Below are 9,976 nucleotides of genomic sequence, written 5' to 3'. Positions count from 1 at the left end.
TGCTGCAAGTTTAGACACCTTAATGCTAATCAATATCATAGTTGAGAATGATAGTAGTAGCTCAGGCACAAAGGTGGGTGAAGAAAAGAACTCTATTTTGGAGGATTTCAATATTTCAGAATAATATTTTACTAGAGGAAATGGAACAGCCCATCTGTCCCTACCAGCCTGTTTCTCCTTAATTCATTCATTATGATATTGTCTTTAATTACAAGGTCACAAACTTTTTTTCCCACCGGATCCCACCTCATTCAGTGCACAGAATGCATGTCACTCAGTTAAGTGAGCACCTATTTCAATATTATGTTTATCCTTATTGTTTAATATACAGCCCCAGGCTTTACTAAGCAAAGTATCCACCAACTTTGGATACCCCAGTCTGAAATAGCGAGGATCTAAGTTTTTTTGTCTTTTTAATGCACCGTTATAGAGCAGTTCATGTGATCAAAGCACAGCTCCAGTTCACTGCAGATTCAACTGTCACTATTCAACATTTCTGCAAAATCAAATCTCAGAATTTCAAGTCAGGCACCTAAAAATGAGGAATACATAATTAGTGTCACCCTTTATCTCACCTGACCCGGGGGGGGAGGGAGAGGAGGAAGGGAAGAGCTGGACCCAGGACTTGAACCCACCACCCTGTCTTCTCCCTAGGCCATGCCACTGTAAGTGATTTGCATTGCAGCACATAGCACAGGCAGGAATTGAGTTATCCAAGGCAGCATTTAACATGACACCAGCCTTTCCCTTCTTGAATCTCCTCTTTCATTATACATCTTCTAAATTCCAGCAACAGATGAGGCAGGGGTCCTACAAGTAAGCCTCTTTCTCCATGTGACCCTGATTCATCCCCACAAAGCTGTACATTGAACAAAGAAGGGGTTCAGTGGAAAAACTAGTATGTGAACTTGTAATTAAATATTGTATCTGCCCAAGGAGGCTGATTTAAGGTTGTGCAAACAGCCTTAAGTTTGAGAACTTGATTTTTTAGTTTTAATAATGTTGTTTTAATTTAGATCTTGTTTGTGTGTGTCCATCCACTTAATATTACATGTGCTGTGCAAAAATATTTTAATTATCTTTGTTTTATTTTTTTTCAGATGTCGATAAAGAAAGTTAACATATAAAATCAAGACTCCAAACCTGCAAGGACAACCATGTGGGCTGACACCTGATGCTGTAAAGAGCCCTGCTGAGTGAAATGAGGCTCTGTTCAGACACTGGGTCTACCCACAGTTTGTTCTGCAGGAGTGAGGCCCAAATCAATCCACATTATGATTGATTGGAGCAAATTGTACCGTCAGTAAGGCTGGGCAGCTCTGATGATTCAAGTAGGGTTATTGATGTGTCGACAGCAAAATGTGAGCAATGCAGGAAAATGTTACAATGGCAAGCCAAATCTTAAAGTTAACTTTTTTGCCATTTTATAATTCCAAAGGAGATATACAAAAAGAGATTTTTATGCACACTGACCTATATTACCAAGATTTACTTGCAAGTGAAGGTTTTTGACTAAAACTATAAGCCTTTAAAAATAAAATAAGAACTGTGTAACAGCATTGTTGTAGGTGTGTCAATCCCCAGATATCAGAGAATACAGCAGAAGTTGGAGCCTTTCCCACCTTGTCTCTCTAACAGCATTGTTTTTCTGTCTCTAAAACTATCAGGTTAGATAGATTGCATATTCTTAAAGAAATATTTTCAATGGCAAAAATGGGAGTTGGGCGCCTAACTGTCCTACAAAATCTTCAGTTATAGCAGGTGCAGTATATATTGCAATACCCATACTACTGAGGGCACTGAATTCATAGCCTTTACTCTTTTTATTTCTTTAGCTAACTACAGACCAAAATAGCCACATTCATGTAGGTGTATTTATAATCAGACAGTCAATGGCAATTCTGTTCTTGCTTTGTAACCTCATCTTGATGATCTTGGTAAACTTATCTGTAGGTATCAGAGACAGTTCAGTATTCTGATATTATGAATTTGGCACTGTATTGTAAGCACCCTTGGGGACTTTAGAGGTGCCAATATAAATAACCTCATTATGTCAATTTTTGCTCTTGTGAACTTTTTAATAACTACCCTGTTAAAATGTTTTCCTGACATATTAATCTGGATGCATTTAATTCATATCCCAAAAGCAAAGAAAGTTTTGTCTGGAGGTTTGGTCTTTTCAATTTCCTTTGCTGTGTATTACACTGTTCCATGGAACATGGGAAAACTCCCTGTACGATTCTGCAATTAAAAACTAGTAAATGCATTGTTCCAGAGATAATTGAGTCAGAATCTCATTCTTTTCTGGGAGAAGGAGCCATAAACTTCCAGCTGCAAGTGTGATCTTATCTGTCTAAACACAAAGCTTCACCCTTTAAATAATTAATCTCTTCTCTAAGGTAGGTCAAGGTTAGAATTTGGATGCAAAATGCTATACCTACTTAGTTATTCAAACTGTATAAATTGATTTATTTTCTTTTATTGTCAGGGTATTCTGGGCCACTTAAAGTTAAAGCTTTTCCAGTAAACAGACTCCTCATTGCATTGGTACATTGGAAAAATTCAGCGTGTCCAGTTCAATAAGAAATATCATATATGGTTTTCATTAAAACACCAATTTAAGTTGTCCATGTAGACTATTTCATTCTAATTTCTTCCACTAATGTGTTCATCTTACTCATGAGCATGAGACCATCTGCTAATGAAAGGTTCTCTGAAAGCAATTCCCCCTCCACATGACTTCTCTGTTTATATAAAACCAGGACAGAACTGTCAGACCCTATTTATCGTAAAATAATTCATTAATTTTGTATTGAGAATGGATTTTACAAATGGAGATATTTATATGTGGGACAGCTTTAAATGCAAATACAGTTGCATATCTCTCAGTTCCTATGGGAACCAATGATCATCACAAAACTCACCACCTTCCACAGTTTGGGCAAAGTGCACTTCTTCAGTCTAGCAGTGTGTGTGCTAAATTAAAAAAAATACAAACCCTAGCAAATCAGACAGTTCTCTCCATTGGGAGACAGTGAATCACGAATGACAGATGTTAGTCCTGTTTACTGCACGACTGGAATGCACTTAGATATTGTGATAAGAACCTAAATAGAGTAGGTTAGAATATTAGACAGAAAAAATAACCTTTCAAAGGGGCTCCATCAGCTTTGTACAGAATTACTTTTCAAAACTCGATACCAATCAAAATTACTAGACTAGAGAGATTGGTGATTTTTTTTTCATTTTATTTACTTTGTGCACTTGACACTATCCTGAGCTAGATTCTCAGCCATTGTCAATGCTGCCTCACCTTACTGCAACTTACTCCAATGGAGGTCCACTGAATTTGACCAGCTGAAACTATGACACAACTGAGCATAAGAAAACAGTTAAACTGAAACTACATGGACTGATGTGTGGAGAACCTATGTATATCCACTATGACAAGTTGTACAAGAAGTTGTTCATCAATAACAGAAGCAGCAATAACAGAAGGCTAAAAGTGTGTTGGAAGGGTATGCACATACAGAATGGAAAGGAGGAGGAAAGGATGCCCCTGAGCATATTTGACTCGGTTGCTCCTAGCTGCAGCAAACCTTAGAGATACAGCAGGTAAGCTGAATCAAACCCATTAATACAACATATCTAAAGTAATTTAAATATTCACATAAGTGTTTATTATGTGATTAGAAAACTGCTTTTTTAATGTTAATTTTAAATGTTCCAAGTTGACAGTGACTATTTAAGAGAATAGTTGCCCAAGATTAGAAATGACAATATGACTATTTCTCTCTTTTTCACCTGCTGCCACAAGGCAAGCTTTGGGTTATTGTTTTAATTAATATATAAGATGGCTGCTGAGAGCAAGAGTAGTATAGTGGAAAATTGGATAAAAAGGTGGGTTTTTCAGTTCTCTGAATCTGGTGATGTCAAGTGGTCAATTGGATAAAAAGGTGGGTTTTTCGGTTCTCTGAATCTGGTGATGTCAACTGGCAAAGAATTTCATAGCCTTAGTCTAGTTGCTGTGCTCATGATTCTGTCAAGGCTAGTGACTACATTCCAACTGAATGAAATTGACATGGGAGGTCATGCTAAGAGAGGAAGGACAATGGTTTCTTAGGAAGCTAGGATTAATTTCAAAACACACTCTATTTAATGGGGAGCCATAGCAGAACATGTCATCTAATGGTGATGTATTCTTGGCAATCTGTGTTGTGAAGCAGGTAGGATTCTGTGTTCTGAATTAGCACTAGCTAGTTAGTTGTACATGCAGGTCATTTGGGCTTGGATGACATCACAAATCTAACCAGAGTTTGTTGTGTAAAGCCTCTGCCCAATGCAATATCATGTAAATGTAAGTTACACTATAATGTGAATAAATTTAAAGTCAACAAATGGTCTGGTAGCACTTTATAGACTAACTGTAATTTTTGTAACCTTTTGAGCTCTATAATATTCTACTATGTGAGAAAGAGATCAGAAGGATTCTTGTGATTCAGCATGATTGCACTGTTGTTCTTAGAAGTTATTAGAATATAGATTGTGTTGTAAAGAAAATATGAAGAATGATTCTTTGTATTGAAATAGATTAATACCTTTTGTATGGACAATTGTATCTGTTTTCCCATGTGTGAAATGATTGTGTAGTTCCTGGGGGCAGGAAGTGAATGAGTTTGGAATGTGCGTGTTTGGAGAAGAGGCATCAAGGTACCATAAATTGAAGCCCAAAACAAAGCAGATTGTAAAGGGATGCTTCCTTTTAACATTCCAAGGCCATCCATAATGTTCTACATCAAACAAGACAGCCTTGAAATAACACTGGGGAGGAAGCGCCAACATACTGATGTGAGTAGGCAAAGAAGAATGACTTCCAGATAAACAGATGTTAAAATGGTGATTAAGAACTGATGCAGCAAAATGTATAGACTTGAATTGGAGAAAAGTCCTATAAAAGATAGGGCCTCTTGCCGATCGCCGGGTCTTGTCTTGTCAAGATCGGAGCATTGGTCCAGACCCAGAGAAGTCCCCACTCCTCCCCTTTGCATTTAACTCCCCTGGCCAGTGAGTTAATGTGAGCAACAGACTGGTAACTTTAAGCAAAAGCACGAGGGAGTTTGTGTGTGTGTATATATATATATATACATGAGTGGATGGATGGATGGATGTGAATAGGTTCAATCCCTTTCCCTTTTAATTCAACAGAGAAATTTAATAAAAAGTAATATAAGTGTAACCCTGGGTTGGCCTTTAGTGAAAATAAGATAACAGAGCTCTGTGGCCTTTTCTGCTTACATTCCAGCAAATTTGTACAGAAAGGATTGTCCATATAACTTGCTTTTCACATCAGTTCACTAGCAATTGTAGATTTGGTTGGGAAATCCTCTCTTATATCAGTTGAAACTGCTCATAATTCTCTGGATTGAGTAGGTATGATTGCCATCTGCAAGGTATAATTTGCTGCTCAATTACTTTTTTCTCTCTCTGAAGAACAATCTTTTCCAAGTGACTTTCATTTCTAAACTATTCTCCCTTTTTTAGTTGGTTTTAATGTCCTAAAAATCCAAATTATATTTCATACTGAATGCATAGATTTCGAAGAGCATTCATTCACATCATCACTATTGCTAAGGAGAAATAAAATGTCTGTTTTTGAACAACGGCATGTTGGCTGATTTGAAATTAGAATTGGTGTATGAAACTTAAATGCCAATAATGATGATGATGATAATTTCAGCTTACATGGCACTTTCCATCCAAGGATTTCAAAGCATCTTACAAATCTCAGTTACGCCTTACAGCACACTGGATGTGTTTCTGCCTGACTTTGGATGTATGGACCTGTTTTGCCTAGTTTCATATCCATTATTGGTTCAAAATTAGTAACACAGCTCAAGCTGTTTTAAGAGAGGTCTATGGTCAATTTAGAGCTGTAAAGAATCCAGTTCTGGATAGCTGCATAGGCACATCGATTTTACTCCTGGTGAGACAGGAAGAAAGAGAATTCTTCCCTCTACATGACTAGGCAACCCTTCCCCTGGCTATCACCTATGAAGAAACTCCTCCAACTCATCTATATAATAAGGCACCAGTCTCCTCAGAGACCAGCTCCTCTCCATTCACTAGTAGGAGTGAATGTCAACTGTCCTTAACCATCTTCTTGTTTCAGGAAGTGGGGTTGGGCTCACTGCTCATACCCCCAATTCCAGGAAGGATTTCAGGGAGCAGGCAGCCTCCCAGCCTCTATGGTAATACAGGCTGAACCTCTGAAATTTGGCACTCTCTGGTTCAGCAACATATTGAGACCCTGAAGGTTCTTCGCCTTCCTCTGTAGCATGGGGTACAGATCACAGCTGGAGGATTCTCTGCATTTTGGGGTCTTCAAACTATTTGAAGGCTTCAATATCTGAGATATAGGTAAGAGGATTATTCTGGGGGGGGTGAGATTCTGTGGCCTGTACTGTGCAGAGGGTCAGACTAGATGATCATAACGGTCCCTTCTGACCTTAAAGTCTATGAGTCTATGAGTCTATAAATGGGAGTGAAGCCCTGGCTGGCAGCAGTAGGTCTGGTGGCTGGGACACCCTGCTGAGCTAGCATGGTGGGGAGCGCATCCTGGGCTTGTGTGATGGGGAGCCTGTTTCGCGGGGGCATAGCCCCAGATGGGGCCGTAAGCACTTCCCAGTGGCCAGGGTTGGTGCCTTGAAGTGCAGTTGGCAGCCAGGAGGGGAGTCTTGACCTCCCCTGGTCTGGCAAACTCTCTGATTAGGGGCCATTCCCAAGGGTGCTGGACTAGGAAAATCTAACCTGTACAAGGAATGCACATTCAGTCTTGATATCCTTTAAGCCAGTGGTCCCCAATGTGGTGTCTGCGGGTGCCATGGCGCCTGCTGGGGCACTTATGTGCAACCGCCGAGTGCCGGCTCTAGACACCAGCAAACCAAGCACGTGCTTGGGGAGGCACATTGCCAGGGGCAACATTCTGACCGCCCCTGAGAGACACTGGCCAGAGAACACCTAACCCTTACCGCCCAACGTGGGCCTCCACGTGGCCACCCAAGGCAATGGGAGGGGCAGCGGAGCGCGTAATTGGCCAGCATCGAGCCACCCTCGGCAGGCGGGCTACGTGGGGCAAGTTGCGCTCGCAGCCCTGCCGTGACTGGCTGGGGCATCATGACATCATGGTTCCGGGGATGCCTCGCTGCCTTCCCTCGGCACCAGAGAGAAAAGTGCGCCCTCAGGTTAGTGCGAGACGGTGTCTCAGTGGGGCAGCCCCGGCAGGAGCACTGGCCACACGCTGCTCTACTCACCTTCCCGGCGCAGCTGCCATTGCCCAGCACCCAGCAGCAGTGGAGCGGGAAATGTCCGAGGGAGCCTCCCATCCATGAAGCAGACTCCGATGCCCTGGGATAGTTCTCGCTCCTCTGACTGGCACCAGCCAGTGTGGCCCGATGTGTAGGGGGGAGCACCATGGGCTTTGAGAACAGCAGCAGCACCGGAGAACTACAGCCCTGGGGGGTGAGCTACTCTCCCCGGGCTGTGCAGGGAAGGCTGAACAGAGAGATCTGGGGCTGGGCAAGGGGCAGCCCAGGTCACTGCAGCCAGGGACCACGCTGCAAGCCAGGCGCCTTTGGTCATCTCTCCGCCTGCCTTGCGCTTACTAGTGACCCCTCTAGCCAGAGCGGGCACCGTTGGCCAAGGAGTTTTCAGGAGTGTGTGTGAGGGGAGAAGGGAGAGCGCACACTGGCAAATGGGGGGCGACTCTCTCCCCCTTTTCTCTACCTCAGTGCTGGTCATGGAGGGAGGGGAAGAGCTGCATCCTTGGTGGGGCCGGGCAGAAGGAAGGCCCTCCCCGGGCCAGGATGATTCAAGCAGAGGTGCCTAGGCTAGGGGGAGGTGAGAGCTACTTTGCAGCCCCATCTGGTTGGACTGCAACCCCATCTGTGTGTGGACAGGGATGTGTGTGGAGGGGAGACAAGACGTAGGCTGAGTTTGGCAGGAGGGTGTAGTGGGAGTCAAAGAGCTGCAAGGTGAAAGGGGTGCTCTCCTCCTCAGTGCCTGTCCTGCAGCAGCGGGCGAGCACGCAGGGGGATTGTCCTGATACCTGTGTTCTTTACAAGTCTGGTAACATCTATACCAGGTGTGGGGAATCTTTTGAGTCAGGGGCCACTGACCCACAGAAAAATCAATCTGTGAGGGGCCGCACACAAGTGAGAAGCAGAAAAAAAACCCTCATTGTGCCCCACAACTCAGAAGGAAAAAGATACTCCCCACATTCCTCTTGAACACTGTGATGGGCCGGCAGCGGCCCGCACTAGAACGGGGTGGGCAGCGGCCCCGGCCCTGGCAGAGTGCCCGGGTGGGGCTACGTCACCGGCCCACTGTCAGGAAGGCGCACCCGCCAAGCACCACGAGGAACGGAGCCGCGATGATTAGCGCCGGCCGGCGGGCTGGGCTGGACAAGCACACCCCTGGCAGAGGGCACTGAGACGCAACTCCACCCCCTGCATCCCGACATAGGGACGCCAGCACCGCTGGAGGTGGGGACGAGGTGTGACCTCCGGCAGGAGGTTCAAAAGCCGCCCTGAAGCCAGGGCAAGGGGGAGGACGTCAGGGAGGCAATTCCTCCCTCCCTGGTGGAGATGGGAAGACAGGACGCTGGGGGTACGTCTAAACTACATGCCTCCGTTGACGGAGGCATGTAGATTAGCCAGATCGGCAGAGGGAAATGAAGCCGCGATTAAAATAATCGCGGCTTCATTTAAATTTAAATGGCTGCCCCGCTCTGCCGATCAGCTGTTTGTCGGCAGATCGGGGCAGTCTGGACACGACGCGCCGACAAAGAAGCCTTTCTTGATCGGCACAGGTAAACCTGGTTTCATGAGGCATACCTGTGCCGATCAAGAAAGGCTTCTTTGTCGGCGCATCGCGTCCAGACTGCCCCAATCTGCCGACAAACAGCTGATCGGCAGAGCGGGGCAGCCATTTAAATTTAAATGAAGCCACGATTATTTTAATCGCGGCTTCATTTCCCTCTGCCGATCTGGCTAATCTACATGACTCCGTTGACGGAGGCATGTAGTCTAGACACACCCTGGGGGAGCTGTGGAGCAGAATCTTGCATTGCCCCGACGAAGAGGTAAGGATCACCAGCTCGGGCCCGGTAACAGCAGATTCAAGGGCAGCTAGGAAACAGCCCAGGGCAGGATCCTTCTGGCGCCCGTGGGCTGACGCGTTACAGGGTGGAACCCTGTCAGCTGGATAAGGGTCAGCACCCAAATCATTAGGGCCCCGGGCTGGGACTCAGTGGAGAGGGTGGGCCCGGGTTCCCCTAGCCCCTGGATTCCTCTGTGCTGCACCCAACATGAAAGAAAAGGGAGCAAGAGGGAGACGGGAGACACCATGACCCCAAGAACCGTGGGTAAGGACGGAGGCACCCAGGAGGGGAACCGGGAATGCTGGGCTCGCTGGGCCCCAGTTTGCCCCCCCACGGCGGGCGTCAGGAGCTCGCACCCATCAAAATACTGAAACTGTAGGAATCCGACGGCGGGCTCACTGGGCGGTGACCCCGAGGATGGGGGGTTGCGTGCTCGCGCCCAGAACTAGATCCGTCACACACACCAAAACCTGGGGGGGGAGGGAAGCAGCCTAGTAGATTTTGTGCACTCCAGTCCCCAGGGAGGCAGCAGGGGGCCTGGAGCACCAGCACAGGCTCCCCGATACTAAGGAGGGACCCGGAGCCTCAGGGGCTGGATCCAGGCAAGCCGAGGGCTGCATTTGGTCCCTGGGCCTGAGGTTCCCGAATACTAATCTATACTCTAGAGAGACTCCTGGACAGGACAGCTCGCAGTGAAGCAGGGTACAGGCTGGATATCCAGTTCCTGATGAGGGTTTGTAGGATGAGAAGGCAAAGAACATAGGTTCTTTCTGACAGCTCCCTAAAGAGAGAGCCACCAATATCGCCAGATAACTAGAC

General features: G+C 45.6%; 1 long non-coding RNA gene across 1 annotated transcript in view; it reads right to left on the bottom strand.

Annotated features, from left to right (window-relative positions):
• Positions 1-345: 345 nt before the first annotated feature.
• LOC142830506 (uncharacterized) overlaps positions 346-9,976 on the bottom strand; it is a 78,428-nt gene continuing 68,797 nt past the window's right edge. The window contains exon 3 of the long non-coding RNA XR_012905802.1: positions 346-532. This is a non-coding gene — a long non-coding RNA (uncharacterized LOC142830506). The remainder of the gene's footprint in view (positions 533-9,976) is intronic.

Source organism: Pelodiscus sinensis, chromosome 8 (genome assembly GCF_049634645.1).
Source record: "Pelodiscus sinensis isolate JC-2024 chromosome 8, ASM4963464v1, whole genome shotgun sequence".
Taxonomy (NCBI): Eukaryota; Metazoa; Chordata; order Testudines; family Trionychidae; genus Pelodiscus; species Pelodiscus sinensis.
This window is presented reverse-complemented; position numbering and strand designations above follow the sequence as displayed.